Here is an 18,430-nt window from a genome sequence, read left to right as displayed (position 1 = left end):
ACCACGTGTCCAAGACCCCACACTGCTGCGACATGGTCAAGAGACTTCTCCTTCCCCAGCCACATGGTCAAGAGGGAGGGCAATGGCTGCTCTGGGCCTGGGTGTAAATCCCAGCTCAGATCTTTCTCTGTAACCCCATTTCTAATTCCCCCCACACTGGGTTACACCACACGAAGGAGTCTGGTCTCTTGGCTGCCATTGTTGGTCCAGGCAAGCGGCTCATGACCTAGGGCTAACCACCTTCCTGATCTCATGCAGGTGCAGCAAGCCACTTCAGGGCTACATTGCATCACAGGTTAGAGTCACACCCATCTCCCTGGCTCCTAGCAGGCACAACCTTTAACATTACTACAACACTCTCCAAGTTCTTCAGATACGCAAAATAACTCTCAATGGCCCTGCTCCACTTCCTTCATTCCCCAAGCAGTAGCTATTGGGATTTTCTCCATTTGGAGGGACCTCTAGCTCAATGCCCCATTACAAGACTACTACTTTGGAATTCATTCTCAAGTGGAAGTCAGCCTATTGGGTACATGTGAGAACCTGTAGGCAATTTTAAAAAGAAGCTGTACCAGCAAATGATGAAGAACTAATGAACTCATACAAAAGAAGCTAATATTTTTGAATGACAGGAAAGCATTTAATTATGGTTAGCTATCTGCTTAGCTAGCTAAAGGGCAGTGAGTTACCTGAACAAGTAAAGGTGTAAATGTGAAAGTGGCTAGAAGTGGTTCCATGTTATGTTGCAATACTGTTCTATTTCAGGATGTCACAATTACACTAACGTGTATAGGGTGAGGAACAACTGACTTAATTAGCCAAATCACTAGGATAAAGTGAAAAGTACTTTAGGTTCTCTTACAGCTCTGCTACAAACTTATTAAGCGATATAAAGTTCTTTGTTTCTCTATTATTTCACATTTTAGGTAGGAAAAATTTCTGACAGCCTACCCATCTGATTTACTGCAAAATGATAAATATGCAAGTATTTTAAAATCAAAGTCAAAAGTCACTTTAAATAATAATTTTCTTTGAAGCATATAAAACCAAGATTTCATATTTATCACTTAATACTCTAAAATAGTAAGCTTTCAAATAACCTTTTTAAGTTTTAAGTTTTGAAGTAAATTTTTTGGTCTCTAGGATTTCTTTATAACTTTAAAAAAAATTGAGACCCCCTGAAGAGTTTTTTTGATTATGTCTACTTACCTACCTGTCTATCTATACTATATTAGAAATTAAGAAGTATTTAAAACATTTCTTTATTAATTTATTTTAAAATAATAATGCTAAATGAATCAATACTTATTAACATAAATTATATTTTTATTCAAAATGACTATTTTTTTAATTTAAAAAAGAGAAGAATGGAATTTTACAGTTTTGCAAATCTCTTAATGTCTCTCTGGCTTAATAGAAGACAGCTGGATTCTCATGTCTGCTTCTGAATTCAATCTGTTGAAATATCACATGCCATGTACCTACTGGAAAACTCCACTTTACATACTCATGAGAGAATGAGAGTGAAAAACAAACAACTTCTTAGTCTTATTAAGAAAATAGTTTTGACCTCTCTAACTCTGAAAGGGTTTAAAGGATCCCACAAGTGTTTCTAGACATCTTGAGAACTGCCCCAATGTATTTCTGTAGATGTCTGCTAAAAACAATTGCTAGGAAAACTCTAGAAAACTGGATGCTAAAAGCAGTTACTGCTATAGCCACAAAAGAGTAGTATGCAGTGCCACTAAACAACATTGTCAAAAACGTTTAAGGCATATTCTACTTTAATGCATTCTTTCTGAAATACATATACTTAATTTCATACAATCACATTTTGAAAGTGATTTCTAAGTTCTCCTGAGTTCTAGTCCAGATGTCAACATAGGTAAACACACAACCTCCTCACACAACCACATCAAAATTACAACTAAATTATAGAACCACCACCTCTCAGAAATGTCAGAAATTGAGTTGAGCCCTGGCTGGCATGACTCAGTGGATTGAGCACTGGACTGTGAAGCAAAGGGTCACTGATTCAATTACACTCAGCACGCACGCCTGTGTTGTGGGCCAGATCCCCAGTAGGGGGCATGTGAGAGGCAACCACACATTGATATTTCTCTCCATCTCTTTCTCTCTCCCTTCCCCTCTCTTCAAAAATAAATGAATTAAATCTTTGAAAAATAAAAATAAACTGAGTTGAACGGAAGTCTGACAACTATAGATTTAAGGAACCACATCTATCCAGAATGGTAGGAGGGGCAGAGACATGGAACAGACTGATCCCACATCCATGTGTCTTTTCATGAGTAAAAATTCATGACGAATATCTCAGGATTGAAGAGTCCCAACCCCACACAAAGCTCCTCAGCCCAGACTTCCAGTGCCAGGAGATAAGTCCCCATGATTTCTGGATGTAAAAACCAGCAGGGATTGAGTCAGTGGAAGAAACTTCTGGAGATCCAAGCAGTTCACCTTAAAGAACCCACACATGTACTTACACTCACTCCCTGTAAGATTCAGCACTGGGGTAGCATCTTGAAAGGGACCAGTGACACACAGAGAGGAATTGAAGTGGTATCAAGGTGGGAGCTGGGCGACAGCTTTTTCCAGCCAGAAAAGCAGGTGGGGGCTATTGTCCATTTTCTGAACCCTTCTCCCACAGAGCCACAGAGCCAGAAGAGGGAGCCATATCTGAGACTCCATTAACCTAACACTGTTTGCCCCACCCTGAAGATCCCCCAAGGCTCCATCCCACCCAACTTAAAACTGTTAACAGTGGCTTTTCCAAATGAATGTCTGGTCTTGGCTCATGCTTTACAACTTCCTAAATCCTTTGAAAATCAACAGCTGGCTTCAGTGAGCCCTTAAGCCCCATACCTCTTGCAGAGTGGTCCCAGGCATATTGCTAGCATCAGTCAGCCTGGGTTCACAATTTAGCTTGGCTTGGAAATCTCCAAGCCTAGCACAGGTAGCTGCCATCTCAGATTGCTTTATAGCTCAGGCAGAGTGAACCCAGGCAAAACACAGGTGGGCCTGACAATGGCCTGTACCACCCAGGAAACCCCAGGGCCAGTGCACCCAGTGGACAGCAATAGAACCAGAGCACTACTACCCTGTAGCTCAAATCCTCCATGGAGGGCAGAGGTGGTGATATGTGGTCAAAGCCAGTCCTTGCAACTGATAGGCCTGGATAAATCCCTGTCATTGACCTGCCAACAGCAATCAAGTCTCTACTACAAGAGGAGGGTGTACTCAGTTCACATGGTGTGCACACCTTGAGTACCCAGCTTGGGTGATAGGGGAGGCTGGACCCTACAGGATACCTACTTCACTAGGCCATGCTATCAAGACAGGAAGTCATAGCAGTTCTACCTAATACATGCAAACAAACACAGGGAGGATGCCAAAATGAGGAAACAAAGAGACATGGCCTAAATGAAAGAACAGATCAAAACTCCAGAAAAAGAACTAAACAAAATGGAAATAAGCCATCTATAAGATGCAGAGTTCAAAACACTGATTGTAAGGATTCTCAAGGAATCTAGTGAAGACTTCAGAAGCATAAAAAAGATCCAGTCAGAAACAAATGATATACTAATTGAAATAAAGAATAATTTATAGGGAAACAACTGTAGAGTGGATGAAGTTGAGAATCAAATCAATAATTTGGTATATAAGGAATCAAAAAACAACCAATCAGAAGAAGCACAAGAAAAAAGAATTTAAAAAATGAGGGTAATGTGAGCAGCCTCTGGGACAACTTCAAGTGTTCCAACATTCACATTATAGGGGTGCCAAAAAGAGAAGAGAAAGTGCAAAAAAATTGGAAATCTATTTGAAAAAAATAATGAAAAAATTTTTCTCTAATTTGGTAAAGGAAGTAGACATGCAAGCCCAGGAAACACAGAGAGTCCCAAACAAGATGGATGCAAAGAGGTACACCACAAGACACATCATAATTAAAATGCCAAAGATTAAAGATAAAGAGAGAATCTTAAAAGCAGCAAGAGAAAAGCAGATAGTTACCTACAGGGGTGTTCCCATAAGACTGTCAGCTGATTTCTCAAAAGAAACTTTGCAGGCTTGGAAGGATTGGCAAGAAATAAAGTCATGAAAAGCAGGGACCTACAGCCAAGATTGCTCTACCCAGCAAAGCTATAATTTAGAATTGAAGGGCAGATAAAGAGCTTCCCAGACAAGCAAAAACTAAAGGAGTTTGTCATCAAACTATTATTATATGAAATGTTAAAAGGACTTATTTAAGAAAAAGAAGACCAAAACTATGAACAATAAAATGGCAATAAATACATATCTATCAACAATCGAATCTTAAAAACAAACTAAGCAAACAAGAAGAGAAAGAGAATCATGGATATGAAGAGCATTTTGATGGTTTCCAGATGGGAGTGGGCGTGGGAGAAGTACAAAAAAGTAGTTATAGAATAACCATGGGGATGTAAAGTAATATATAGCAAATGGAGTAGCCAAAGAGCTTACATGCATGACCTATGGACATGAACAATGGTGTGGAGTTTTCCTGAGGGAGTGGGGGGTCTGTGTGGAAATGGGAAAAGTGGGGAAAATTTGGACAACTGTAATAGCATAGTCAATAAAATATAATTTTAAAAGAGAATGTGATTTCTATACATTAAAATCAAATCTCCATACCCAATTCACATATGAACAGAAATATAATTCTTACAAGTGGAGTAGATAAATTTAGTGTCACTTTTGTGATATAACATGATTAAGTTACTTTGTTAAATCAAACTTACTCCCATATTTTAGGCTTACAAAGTTATTTTTACCATTGCATTTAGGTCAGTAGCAAATAGTTAACAAGATGTCCTGGGGTCAGTTGAAAGCTACTTTGAATCAGATGTTTAAAATGACCTATTAACCACCCATGCAGTGTTTCCACTGTACCCCTAAATTTGCTACTTAAAGGAGCAATATGTATTTTTGAAATCTACTTTTTATAATTCTGACTTATTAAATGACTATATTTTCACAAAAAGATAGACGGTAGCTTCTTCATGCTCTTACTTTTTCCTTGTTTCTTAACACTCCCCTTTCTTTTTGTATCTCTCTTTTAGACATATCTTTTTTTATTTTCCGTGTTTCTACTTGGGTCAATATAGTGCAGGGTTAGAGAGGTGAGCAATGGAAGTATACACAGTCAGTAAAATGAACAATAAAATCAATCCATGAGCCAAAATACAAAGTTGTGGGAAGACAAGGCTAATGCCAGGAGATCCCTCAAGAAACATAACCCCAAAGAGAGCCCTACGTAGAATCACTGACAGCCAGGCTGCGAGGCAGAAATGTAAGGACAGTCTTAGGAGGCCAACTAATTCTGTTAATTTCTCATCTTTTTGAAATATGTTCTTTAAGACATTGTGTGAAGACTCTAAATATAGTCCTCAAACTATATCCTTGATTCAGCTTGTTTTAAGCTTGTGTGCAAAGTAATAGTGTATGTGAAAGTATTAAAAGAATTGTTCATTTCTGTTTTGAAGGCATTCGAATATCAGGGACTATGAGCACATTCATTCCTAATTTTAATGAAATGCCAAAGCCACTAATATAAAAGTTACATCTGCTTATATGTGGCAGGGGAATGGAGGGGACAGAGTTGAAATTCACATTACTAAAACTTAGTTATAGTCAGTTCTACCACTTTATTTTTATGATAAACAGATGACCCATAAGCAGCTTTTAAACCCATCTGTTTAATCACAGTTCAGGTTTGAAGGAGTTGCCTGCATTGAATAGGGTCATAGGATGAGACCCAGGGACGCCGGCAGGAGGCTGGTAGAGGGATGAACATCAAGGAATCTCCTACAGGGAAGCAGTGCACCAGCTGGAAAAACATGACACCAGATGCAATAATAATCAGGGAGAGATCTAGGCCCCACAGCAGCCAGGGGTTCTACAAAAGGAAAGTGAGGATATTTGAATGAGCCATTTTCTGTACTAGTTCTGGGTGGTACTTACAAAAGCACCAGAGGTCAGGAAAATCACCCTCAGTGGCTACCCACTGACTTGACCTTTTTCACTTTAGCTGCAAGTACATTTGCAGTCATAGGAAGCACCATCCCAAGGGAATCTGTTTATTATTAACCAGCCCGTGGATCTTCCAGCTACCCAACAGATCTTAAAATGTCAGGAAAAACATGGCAGAAACCCAGAATTCAAGATGTGAAGACATAAAATCGCCATAAAAATGCATGAAAATTATTTTATCTTACAAAAAATTCTAAAATATAGGTTGATGACCAGTTATGCAACTTGCCTAAAATAAACAGATATTTCAGTTAAATCACATTGTTTCTTAGAACCAACCAGGGAGAACAAGAGGTAAGCTCCTGCTTCCTAGCTTTGAATATTAGATCGTTACTACTTTGTCTTATGGAGTAATATGATGTTTGGATTTGCATCCAAATAATCCAGTGTAGGTGGTAACCGGGGAAACAGTGAGAAGATTGGAAAATCAAACAAAATGGAGCATGCTAAAGCTGGGTGATGGCTACATGGATATTCATAAACTCTCTAATTTTCTTTTTTTTATAGTTTTTAATGATTTTTTATTGTTATTCTATTACAGTTGCCCTCATTTTTCCCCCTTGCCCTTCTCCACCCCTCCCATCCTGGACCCCCAGCTCCCATAGTCAATTCACACACCGTTGTCCAAGTCCCTGGGTCATTCATGAATGTTTTTTAACATTCCCTTTAGTTCCTTCCCTTTCTTTCCACCATTATGCCTCTCCCCATTTCTCTCTGGTCACTTTCAGTCTATTCCATGTGTCCATGCCTCTGGTTCTATTTTGTTCATTAGATCCCTCTTAATTCTGCCTTATTCTGTTGGTCATACAGACCAAACCTGGAACATCATGGGCAGAGGAGACACAAGGATGTGAATTCCAGGAAGCAGGGATCACTGGGGACTATTTTGGAGGCTAACTACAACATGGGAAATAAAAAAGGGAAATAACTCTAATAGTAGAGATGAGATACATGGAAATGGACTTGCAAAGATTATCTTTAAGTGAAGTTGGACCAGGATCCATCTGGGATGGTTTTGTTACTAAAGTAAAGAGAAAGTCAGATAATAACTTCTAATTATTTAAAACTTATGTTAAAAATACCTTAACACTGTAAATCTCTGTGTATTAAAGCACATGCCCCATCAAGCACTCAAGCCAAGAGATTACTGAGTTGATCTACTCAGAGCCGAAGAGAACAGCAATAACAAACAGCTGTGAATTCTGTTTCATCCCCACCCTCCCCAAGTGCAGTCATGTACACTCTGGTTTCTCTTCAGAGTGTATCATTCGTGCCTCTGCCAAAGCTCAGTTCCTGGTCTCTAGTCCCATTCCTGGTGGACTTCAATCTGATTCTACACAAATGCTAGAGTCTGGCTATTTCATTGATTCATAATCTTAACCATCCCAACCAAAGAATTGAGGTAGAAGAAAAAGAAAATACAGCATATGGTTTTTGCCTTTGACAAACTTAAAATTTGTATAAACTGACAGTCTAGCTGTGCCCAGGCTTCAGTCTATACATAAAAAATTAAAAATTATGCTACAGTCTGTCAGCATTCATCGCTAATTCAATACTTACATGGTGATTTCTAGAACTCATAGTTTTGAAAAACATTTTAGGGTTTCCTCTCATACTTTCAGAATGCAAATCATCATGGCAAGTAACTCAACCAAATAAAGTAATACATAGATAAACCATTGAAATAATAGATGAATTCCATAGTCCAGCACAGAATCATATTTTCCAACTGTGGTGTTGATTAGATTATAAAAGGCATCTATTGGCAAGTAGTCATCAAAAATAGACTAACACTTGAAAGTAGCTCTAAAATTGCTAAACTGTGTAAACTAAAGCATGATTATTTAGGTATAGTAGAAGGAAAAGAAAGATGAGTCACATTTTTTAAATTTTCATAATAGTATCGTGGAAGAAATAGGTTTTATAATAATTTTACTCATTGGTAAAAGAGAGATCATCGTTTTTATAATTGGTTGAATAATAAATGAACTCTCCTTAAGAAAAGGGGTTAATGCATATGACCATTCACTCTGAGTCTAATAGTGCCTATTAATCATCATCCCCTCCCAGCCCAGTAGTGCTCTTAATACCCTACAATTCTGAGGTACAGATTCCTTTTTGAGTCCTCTCTTGATGTTATCAGAACATGTGGAATTAAATTGTTGCCAGATATTTTCTTCTTGCCAAGATAAAATCCATTGGTATCTCTTCAAAGGAGATTTTTTTAGTACCACTCTAAAAAATAAAGCACCTATACTACCTCACCCCCAAAATTAAAATAAAAGATTTGTTTACTCTTTAACAGAGAATTCATTCTGGTTCATTCTGTATGAGTTACTATGTTTATACTGCCAAATTATATGGGGTTTTTTTTAGGTTCACTGTGGCAGACACTTTTTCCTAGGGAAAAACTATTGTTGATTATAGCAGTAGGTCTAATTCTTTTCTCATGTGTTTATTTTTTAAGAACTCCCACAGACTGGCCTGACCTTAACCATAAATAGCAGTTTGTGCTATATGATTTGTGCGTGTCTGTGAAGTAGGGACAGCAAGGCAGTGTAGGAAATAAATCTTGTTTTATACAAACATGTAAGAGTGGCCTCAAATGCTCACCAAGGAAGAAATGATTAATAGATTCTTTCCTAAGAATTTGTTCCTAAGAGGAAGTTTTGTTAGTGCAGGAACAGAGATACCACAAGAACACCAGGGATTTAACGGGGAGCTAGAAGAGGTCAGGCAGAATATACCTACAAACAAGGTCAGTCTTTTGTCCTATCCGAGTTCTGCCTTAGAGCAGATGTCCCCCGCAGTGATTCCCATAGGAAGTGAATGAATGTAATGCATACGTTAAAAAAGAAGCTAATTTCACCATTACTCTTGTATTCCAGGGAATTGTCCCTGATACCTAGACAAGACGTAAGGATGAATTTTCTAAGAGTAACATAAAGGATGGCTGTCATTTTATAGAGCAAGATGAGACAAATAAGAAATGAAATGTAATCCAAAGTGGATCTAAAGTTTAACAGAAAAGCATTTTCCAGTTATAGGTATTAAATGAGGAGAGAGGAGAATCTCACACATACTCTCAAACAAGGAAGAGAAAGTGATTACAATTAACCTGATAAAGATAATTGGTTTTTTAATGGTTTCTGGGTAATAGTTGCTTTATTCCAAAATTTCATAAAATAATTTAGTTAGGTACAACAGTTGGTCTTGATTTGAAGTAGAATAGAAAGCCGAACAAATGCATTGGGTCAGGGTTGGAAATGGCTGGTATGTATTTTTAACTGCTGGGTATATTTAGCGCGAGGACCTGACGGCATCAACTCCTAGTGGAGAAAGAGAAAGCAATCTCCTGCTCTTGCAGAACTAACTTAAAGTGGTGAGTCAGGAGACCTGGACTGAAATTCTGGTTGTGTCATTCAGAAAGTATATGATCTTATGCACAATTTTTGCTCTCTTTCTTCATTCCTTACTTTTCTTCACCTTATTTACCATTTAGGCAGAGATCTTAATTCCTTTTCACCTCTTGGGATATTATTAAGGTTAAATGAAATAATGCATATAAAAGTACTGTTCAAAGTTACAAGTCCTGTAAAAGTACCAGTATTCCTTAGTACATGTTGTCATCTGTCATTCTATTTTATACCTTGGAATATAAACAAAACTTCCTAACAAAAGAAAAAGGCTAAATATAATACTTAATGCTGGAAAGAAGGGAAAGAACCACCCCAATTTTGTTTAGTTTTGATACACATAAAAATACTAAAACAAACCATTAAAATCATATATTAATCTTTCAAAGTACCAGTTCCTGCCTCAGAGAGCAATTAATATGGTTTCTTGAAGAGAAATGACACCAAGTAAGTTTATTTTATGACATAATAATAGGCTATTCATGTAAGGGAAAAATAACAGGTAAGTCTACTTCAGCTGTAGTTCAAATGCTTATAGATATTTAATATAATTAGAGAAAAGCTAATAAAACTTAACATTGTGTTTCACTTTCTCCATCTGTGACTAATAATTGCTTTTTGATTCAAGCAGAGCTTTGGCTATAGCTTTAAGCTGGAATGTTGGGGTATCTAAAGTGATAAATGAGAAATTAAATATAAAATACTTTTTAAAGTTGAAGATTCAGTACAACTGTACACACACACACACACACACACACACACACACACAAAACAAACAAGTGTAATAAGAACTGTTCACATTAAAAGTCAGGGTCTTTGCATTCCATTTTACAACTAGCCAAGTGATTGGTGTCACTGGTTTAGTTGTTGTACACATGTTTCTGGCGCCCCACCAAGAGTTGGTCCAACCCCAAAGAGCAATTGATTTTTCAGACACCTGTGAAGTATTCTGCACTTCTCTTTTAGGGAAGAGAAAATTAGAATGTGATTTTAAGGAATATACCACTGGGGAAATTTGGCTAGCTTGAGGTTTCCCAGTGTAAATTGTGTAGGATGCTCATTCTTCTGGGGACAGAACATGTTTCTCTGGTTCTGCTGTCCTAAATTTGGGAAACAAAAATAAGGTATTGTTGTAGTTATAATAATTTCAGTAGTAATAGTAATTGTTATTATTAATACCAGTAGTAAATATGAGAAAGTTTATTTTCACATAGTCTCATGACATAATCCTCAAAGGCTATTTACTGGGCCCTTAGTGAGCATTTAAAGGTTTGTCCATCTGGTATATTGCTCAGTTCAGGCAGGGAAGGAGACAGGGAGAAAAGATGGTAAAAGGAAAAAGAAAAGGGGGAGAGAGAAAGGATGTGGAGGAAGAAGGGAGACAGAGAAGATGGGGAGGAAGGGACAAAAGGAAGCGAGAGAGGTAGGGAGGGGAAGCAGGAAAAGGCCATCTGCACTGCCTTCCTTTGGCCTCCTGAAATCACCTTTATTAGAGTTACTAAGAGGTAGTTTTCAGAAGGAATTTTCCATAAGAGGTCATTGAAATCACTAACTGAACTGGATAATCATGTTTTGGATATATCTGATCTTCATACACGGCCCCTAGAGAAGGACATACCAAAGGAATCTAAGGCAGTTTTAATGGCAACAAAATAAAATGAGCAAGAAAGAATCTGTCTTAGCAGTTAGTCACTATTTTGCATAAGATCCAACTTAGGGGAAAATGTTTACAGCTTCATTTTTAACACTGAAAATGAAATATATTTGATTAAGTCCCTTGGGAGAAATGTGCGTATTTTTACAATATATATTATCTATCCATTAAACAGAAAAATGTCAATGAGCAAACTGACACAGCCTCTTAGATACTTAATCGTTCATTCCTGGGCATAGCTGAAAAAGTAACAAAGCAGATGCAGTTTTGGGATGTTTAATTTTGATTAGCAGCATTGGGGGACTGATACGGTGAGGGAAGTTGGGGTTCAGAAAACAGGATGAAGGGAAAGAAACAAATACACCAACTAGTTATTGAAAGATTCAAATTTTCTATTTTTTCTTCTCCATGGAAGAAACTTGAAGTTTAATTTTTGTGGGATATGATAGATTTTTGTTTTCTTGGTGGTGGTGGAAATGCAGAAAAACACCAAACCTATGCAGGCTGACCCACAGAAAAGCAAGACCCGTTCCTTTCTTCTCTCTCTCTCTCTCTCATCTTTAGTAGGTTTTTTAGGCCTAATTTTAATTTATTTTCTTTCTCATGTACAAAAGCCTAGGATTATACACCTCTATGTGTTATGTAAGAAGGTTTAGGTGCAATATTGAAGAATTAATTTGATAGCCTTTTTATTTATTTATTTTTAATTACTTTATTATTGCTCAATTACAGTTGTCTGTATTTTCTCCCCACCCCTTCCGCCTACCCCCTCCAAACCCACCTCCCTCCCCTGCTTCCACCCTCCCCCTTGGTTTTGTCCATGTGTCCTTTATAGTAGTTCCCGAAAACCCTTCTCCCCTGGGTCCCCTCACCCCTCCTCTCTGGATATTGTTAGATTGTTCTTAATTTCTATGTCTCTGGTTATATTTTGTTTGCTTTTTTCTTTTGTTCATTATGTTCTAGTTAAAGGTGAGATTCAATAACCTTTTATGTGCCAAAAGAAGTAAAAAGTCTACCCCATAGGATTAATAGTTTGTGCTCTTGTCTTGAATTGTGTGAGGGATTTGTTCCTTGGAAATATTTTTTCATATATATATATATTTCCTATGTGTGTGTATATATATATACATATATATACCATATATATACATGAAACACAATAGGTTGGTGAGAATGAAGCAAGGCTGTATATTTGCAGAGAGCCAAGACTCCTGCTCTCTGTAAAGGGGAAAGGGGGACTGAGATGGTTTCTGCTGAAAGACCAGCAGTCACTTCAGACAGCAGTCTGCCCTTTCAGCAGAAAATACTGGAAGTGGGGTACCACCGATGACAGTCTTCCTTGCCTGTCTCAAGTATCTGTAGGATAATTGATGTGCCCTTCACCCTGATGAATGGGAGCCCACTGCACCACTTCACTTAAATGAAGGCAGGATCATTCAAACAGTAGAAATAGGGGAAGAAGGAGAATGTGTGTGTGTGTGTGTGTGTGTGTGTGTGTGTGTGTGTGTGTGTGTGGTTATTTTTTGGTGTATGGGGCAATGCTCTGATCACCTAAGCCACCTGGCCAGGGCAGTATAATGTTATTTTTTATTATAAAGTAATTCATAAGAAAAAATTAATAAAAATTTTAAAAGTCCACTGTAAAAAATGTAAAATGTTCAAAAAAAGATAAGGAAGAAAACAAAAATTGTTTACAATTCCACCATCCAGGGAGATGTGCTGATAACATTTTGTTGTATTTCTTCCTAATATTTTTTAATTCTAGAATGTCTTGTTAGTACAAGAAGAAAATTGTCATTTGATGTTTGATGACTTCAGCGCTTTTAGACAAGAAATGAATTAAAAGTGCAAAAATAAAAGAGAAACAATAATTGCACCCATTTGAACTGAGGGAAGCTGGACTGGCCTCTAGAACCAAGTACTCAGAGGAAGCAAGCAGTTGTGAGAAATCAGCAGAGTGGAGTGGAAAGAACACACAGAACATCTGTCCTAGTACTTACTGTCTTCCTCTTACTCCATGACCTTAGGAAAATCATTTACTTCTCTAGCCTTCATTTTCTTAATCTTTAAAATAGGGTATTGCAGTTTAGCAATGCCACAAACATTGTAAGGTATTTCACCCTGTCAATTCAGTTATATATTCTCTAAATACCAAAGGTTGAGTTTTCACAATGTTGGACTGTAAAAGTCTGCCCTTACTGCAAACCTTTCTCCAGATCCTTCTCTTCTCAACCAGTTCCACCTTAATCTAGCAATTCAGCAACTTAAAATTTTCTCTTCCACTTCTTATTAAAACCTGTTGGAAAGTAGTAGAGGTGAATCACTTACAGCCTAGTGTGTTTCTCCCGAGAATCTTTGTACTAAATTTTTATATGTAATTGTTTAACAGAAAGGTTTTCTTCCTATTGAAGTAATTTCATATGTCAACAAGTAGGTAGAGAAAGGTATATTCAGAGGCAAGACAAAAGGACCTTCTTCACATACCTAAATTTATACCAGACATAAGAAGCCTTTGTCCAAGTCTTTCAAATTCTAGAACAATGTGGATTATGTCTCTAGTATGGGTCATTCTTCAAACTTCACTAATAGGAACTTCTTTCTTTCTCCCTCACTTGGAGCTACATTTGAGCATATTTTTAACTTTTTAACAACTTACAGAAATACCACCCAATTTCTAAAATTCCTAAAGAAATATAATATTAAATAATCATTTCAAGATGTACAGAGGAGATTGTTTGCTTAATTTTTATGTAGTGAGAATTTAGGGAAGGTGCCCTGACTGGGGATCAAACCCACAACCTTCACGTATCAGGACAATGTTCTAACAAACTGAGTGACTTGGCCAAGGCTAGATTAAAATCTTACTTAAGGCCCATGTTATATAATCACTTTACTTTAAAATGGAAAAAACAAAGACACAAACTTGTCAAAGTTTAACTAGTTATTACTAAAACTCCTGGCCCAGAGCTTACTTCATATGCCACAAAGTTCCAATTCCCATAGTGGTGACCAAGTCCCTATCTGCTCCCTATTTCCTTGTCCTTTCTATAATGAATAATAGAAAGCTGGGGGACCGCCACAAGGAAACCTTGCACAGTTTCTGTATATGGGGATTAGGAAGAGAATCACTGATTCTTGATGTTTTGGTCTGACTTCAGGCCTGGATTAGGAGTGTGGGGATTCTGTTAAGAAGGAAAAGAGAGTATCACTAAAAACAATGCAAAATTGTTAATCTAATATCTGGCCCTTGTCTACAGAGATAATCTGACCCTTCTCACTGCTGTGGGGTACACACACACACACACACACACACACACGCTCGCACGTGCAGTGATATTGTCAAGCCATGTCATCTCTTCAAAGCATGCCCTCTTCCCAACATTTCATCTGTACTCTCCACTGTTTCTACCTCAGTCCAAGTCACCCCCATTTCTTTGCCTGGAGTCTAGGCAAACCTCGATATCTTGATGACTAGTCTTTTCACACCTGTATTTGTCTTACTTTTATCCTTCCTTTATTCTATACCCAGAATAACCTTTCAAATATGTGTTGCTTCTTGGTTTACAAGGATAATAACACAAATCATGGATGGGGCCTACAGCACCATCCACAAAGAGGCTTTCCCCAACCTCCTCAGCCTTCTCACTCTTTGTGGGCAACCCACACTGGATTCATCCATCTTTTGTATTGTATTTGTAGACTCTATTTCATTTATTTCTGTTCAGATCTTCATTATTTCTTCCTTCTACTCACTTTGTGCTTTGTTTGTTGTTCTTTTTCAAGTCCCTTTAAATATGAAGTTAGTTGTTTATTTGAGCTTTTTCTTGTTTCTCATGCAGGGGCCATGCTAATCTTCTCTGTATTGTTCCAATTTTAGTATATGTGCTGCCGAAGCGAGCACTTTTCCTTGTTGCTTAAGATAGGTCTGTAATGCTATGAATTTACCTCTTCAGATTGGTTTCCCTGTGCCCCACAGATTTTGGGCTGTTGTGTTCTCATTTTCATTTGTTTCAAGGTATCTTTTGATTTCTCCCTTGATCTCATTGTTGACCCATTCATGGTTTAATAACATGTTATTTTGCTTCCATGTCTTCATGTATTTTTGAGTTTTCTTCTTGTAATTGATTTCTAGTTTCATGGCATTATGATCAAAGGAGATGCTTGATAGGATTTCAAGCTTACATTTATTGAGACTTGTATCCTAAGATGTGGTCTATCCTAGAAAATATCCCATTGCACATAAAAAGAACGTATATTCTGCTGTTTTGGGATGAAATGCTCTGTAGATATCAATTAAATCCATTTGATCTAGTGTTTTATTTAAGACCACTGTTTCCTTGTTGATTTTCTATCTGGAATATCTACCCATTGAAGTCAATGGGGTGCTAAAACCCTCTACTATAAGCCCTGGCTGGTGTAGCTCAGTGGATTCAGCACAGACCTGCCAACCAAAAGATTGCGGTTCAATTCCCCATCAGGGCACATGCCTGGGTTGCAGGCCAGTTCCCAGCAGGGGCCAGTTCCCAGCAGGGGATGCACCAGAAACAACCATACATTGATATTTCTTTCCTTCTCTCCTTCCCTTCCCTTCTAAAGATAAATAAATAAAATTTAAAAAAATATTTTAAAAACCCTCTACTATGATTGTATTTCTGTTGATTGCTCCCTTTATGTACATCAGAATTTGATTTACATATTTAGGTGTTCCTATGTTGAGTGCATTAATGTGTACTAGGGTTATATCCCCTTGTTGAATTGTTCCTTTTATCATGATGCAGTGTCCTTCTCTGTCTCTTACTAGGTTTTAATATTCTAGGTTTTATTGCCTATTTTGTCAGATATAAGTAGTGCTATTTTATAGTAGTGCTATAAAAGTGCTATGGAAGCCTTTTTTTTTCCATTTGCATGAAATATCTTTTTCCATCCCTTTACTTTTTGTCTATATGTATCTTTCATTCTGAGGTGGGTCTTTTGGAGATAGCATACACATATACACACACACACACACACAGGTTTTATTATCTTACCCATTCAGCTACCATATGTCTTTTGATGGAGCATTTAAGCCATTTGTAACTTAAAGTGATAATTGATAAATAGGTATTTATTTACAATTATATTTTAACTGTTTTCCTCTGTTTATTATCTTTTTATTTTTCTTCTTAAAGCAAGCTCTTTAACATTTGTTGTAATACTAGTTTGGTTTTAACAAATTCCTTTAGCTTTTTCTTATCTAGGAAGCTCTTTATTTCACCTTTTATTTTAAATGATAGCCATGTTGTATAAAACAATCTTGATTGTAAGATCTTGCTTTTCATCACTTTGAATAGTTTATACCAATTTCTCCTGGCCTGAAATGTTCCTGTTGAGAAACCAAATGATAAGTAATGGGAGCTCCCTCGTAGGTAACTAACTGTTTTTCTCTTGAAGCTTTTAAAATTCTCTCCTTTAAGCTTTGCCATTTTAATTATGATGTGTCTTGGTGTGGGTGTCTTTGGTTACATCTTGTTTGGTATTCTTTGTTCTTCCTGGACTTGTATGTCTTTTTCCTTCACCAGGTTAGGGGAGTTTTCAGTCATTATTTTCCAACTAGGTTCTTAATCCCATGCTTACTCTCTTCTGGTATCTCCATGATGCAGATGTTGTTATGCTTCATGTTGTCCCAAAGGTTCCTTAAACTCTCCTCAATTTTTAAAATTCTTTTTTCTATTTGTTGCTCTACTTGAGTGTTTTTCTCTACCTTGTCTTCAAATCACTGATTCAATCCTCTCCTTCATCTAACCTATGTTTTATTCCTTCCACTGTATTATTTAGTTCAAATATTGCATTCTATATTTCTGACTGGCTCTTTTTTATGGTTTCTATGTCTTTTTTAATGCTGAGGACCATCCTTATAATAGTTACTCTGAACTCTATATCTGATAAAATGCTTCCCTTCATTTCATTTAGTTCTTCTGGACAATTCTCTTGTTCTTTCATTTGGGGCCTGTTTCTTTGTCTTCCCATTTTAGATGCCTCTTTGTATATGTTTCTATGTATTAGGAAGATCTGCAAAGACTCCAGTACCAGCCTGTGTCAGACACTGCCTGTGACTGGCCTTGAGCATTCTGTTTGGAGCTATCAATGATCTATAGCTTATGGCTCCCTCTGCTGGGCCTGGGTTTGTGGGAGAAGAATCTAGCTGTGCACCATGGCTAGCTGTTACTGGCACCAGCCTGGGAGAGGATAAGCTGAAGTCTCAAAGCTTCCAGAGATGCACCTTAACTTGCAGGCTTAATCAGTGAAAGTGCCTCAAGCTATAAACTCCACAGGGTGGGGTAAGAGGGATTCCTGTGGGTGAGGCTCACTTCCCCTCAGGCTGATACCATATGGAAGGGAGTGCCGTCACTGAGAAAGATGGCTTCTGCAGTATGGGGAATGACTCAGCACAGGGATCTCAGTGACTGACCCTTCAGCTCTCTTCCCAGAGCCACCAACCCCAGACTTTCCTCACAAAGCTCTAGTGTGCTCTGCCCTGCCTCTGCCACAGCCCAGGGTAAGTGGCTGCAAATGAAATTTTGTGTATTGACCCTTTAAGAGGCTCTCTGTGTCTCTCACCATCTCTCCCTGGTGGACAGAAACCCTGCTGCTTTTCATTGCTGGATATTATTTGGGTTTTTTTCCTTGTTCTAGAGCTGTAGGCTGAGGAGCTCAGCTTGGGATTTATACCCTGCATTTCTCAGAGGGCCACCACCTCAGATGCTAAAATATCCCTCAGAACTTAAGCTGCCACCCTTGGGAGTCCAGCTAGCCCTCTCGTACCTCCACACTTTCTACCAGTCTCAATGTGGTGATGTGGTTTCTTCCATAAGTCCTTGGTTATAAGGCTTCTCTCCAATTAGTGTTCACCTGGTTATTCAGGATGATTCTTCCATAATTTAGTTGTAATTCTAGTTTGGTTCTGGGGAGAAGTTAGTGTACCTTCCACCTACTTGGCTGCCATCTTGGATCTCAGGTAATAAGTCTTGAATTCTTCTTTTTTCCATTTCTTTATTTTTTTTTAAATTTCAGGTCTTGAATTTTGATATCCAGCCAGCTGAAGTAAGATCCCTCAAGGTTCTAATCAACAGCACAAACAAGTGAGCAAAATAGAACGAGAGACATGAAAATAAAGAGCAAACTGACAGGGACCAGAGGGGAAAGCATGGGAAGGGTCAAGTCCAGGAGCATGTTTGAAGGACCCACGGACAAGGACAACAGCAGGGGCAGGGAGAATTGAATGTGGGAGGGAGGGGGTAGGTAGGACAGGGGA

General features: G+C 37.9%; 1 non-coding gene across 1 annotated transcript; it reads right to left on the bottom strand.

Annotated features, from left to right (window-relative positions):
• Positions 1-14,934: 14,934 nt before the first annotated feature.
• On the bottom strand, positions 14,935-15,040 carry LOC119037787 (U6 spliceosomal RNA). The gene has a single exon (XR_005080287.2). It is a non-coding gene; the product is annotated as a U6 spliceosomal RNA (small nuclear RNA).
• Positions 15,041-18,430: the final 3,390 nt, after the last annotated feature.

This window comes from Artibeus jamaicensis, unplaced genomic scaffold, assembly GCF_021234435.1.
Source record: "Artibeus jamaicensis isolate MK-2021 breed Jamaican fruit bat unplaced genomic scaffold, CSHL_Jam_final contig_391, whole genome shotgun sequence".
NCBI classification, from domain to species: Eukaryota; Metazoa; Chordata; class Mammalia; order Chiroptera; family Phyllostomidae; genus Artibeus; species Artibeus jamaicensis.
The sequence above is the reverse complement of the archived record's forward strand: the minus strand, read 5'-3'. Positions and strand labels throughout refer to the sequence as shown.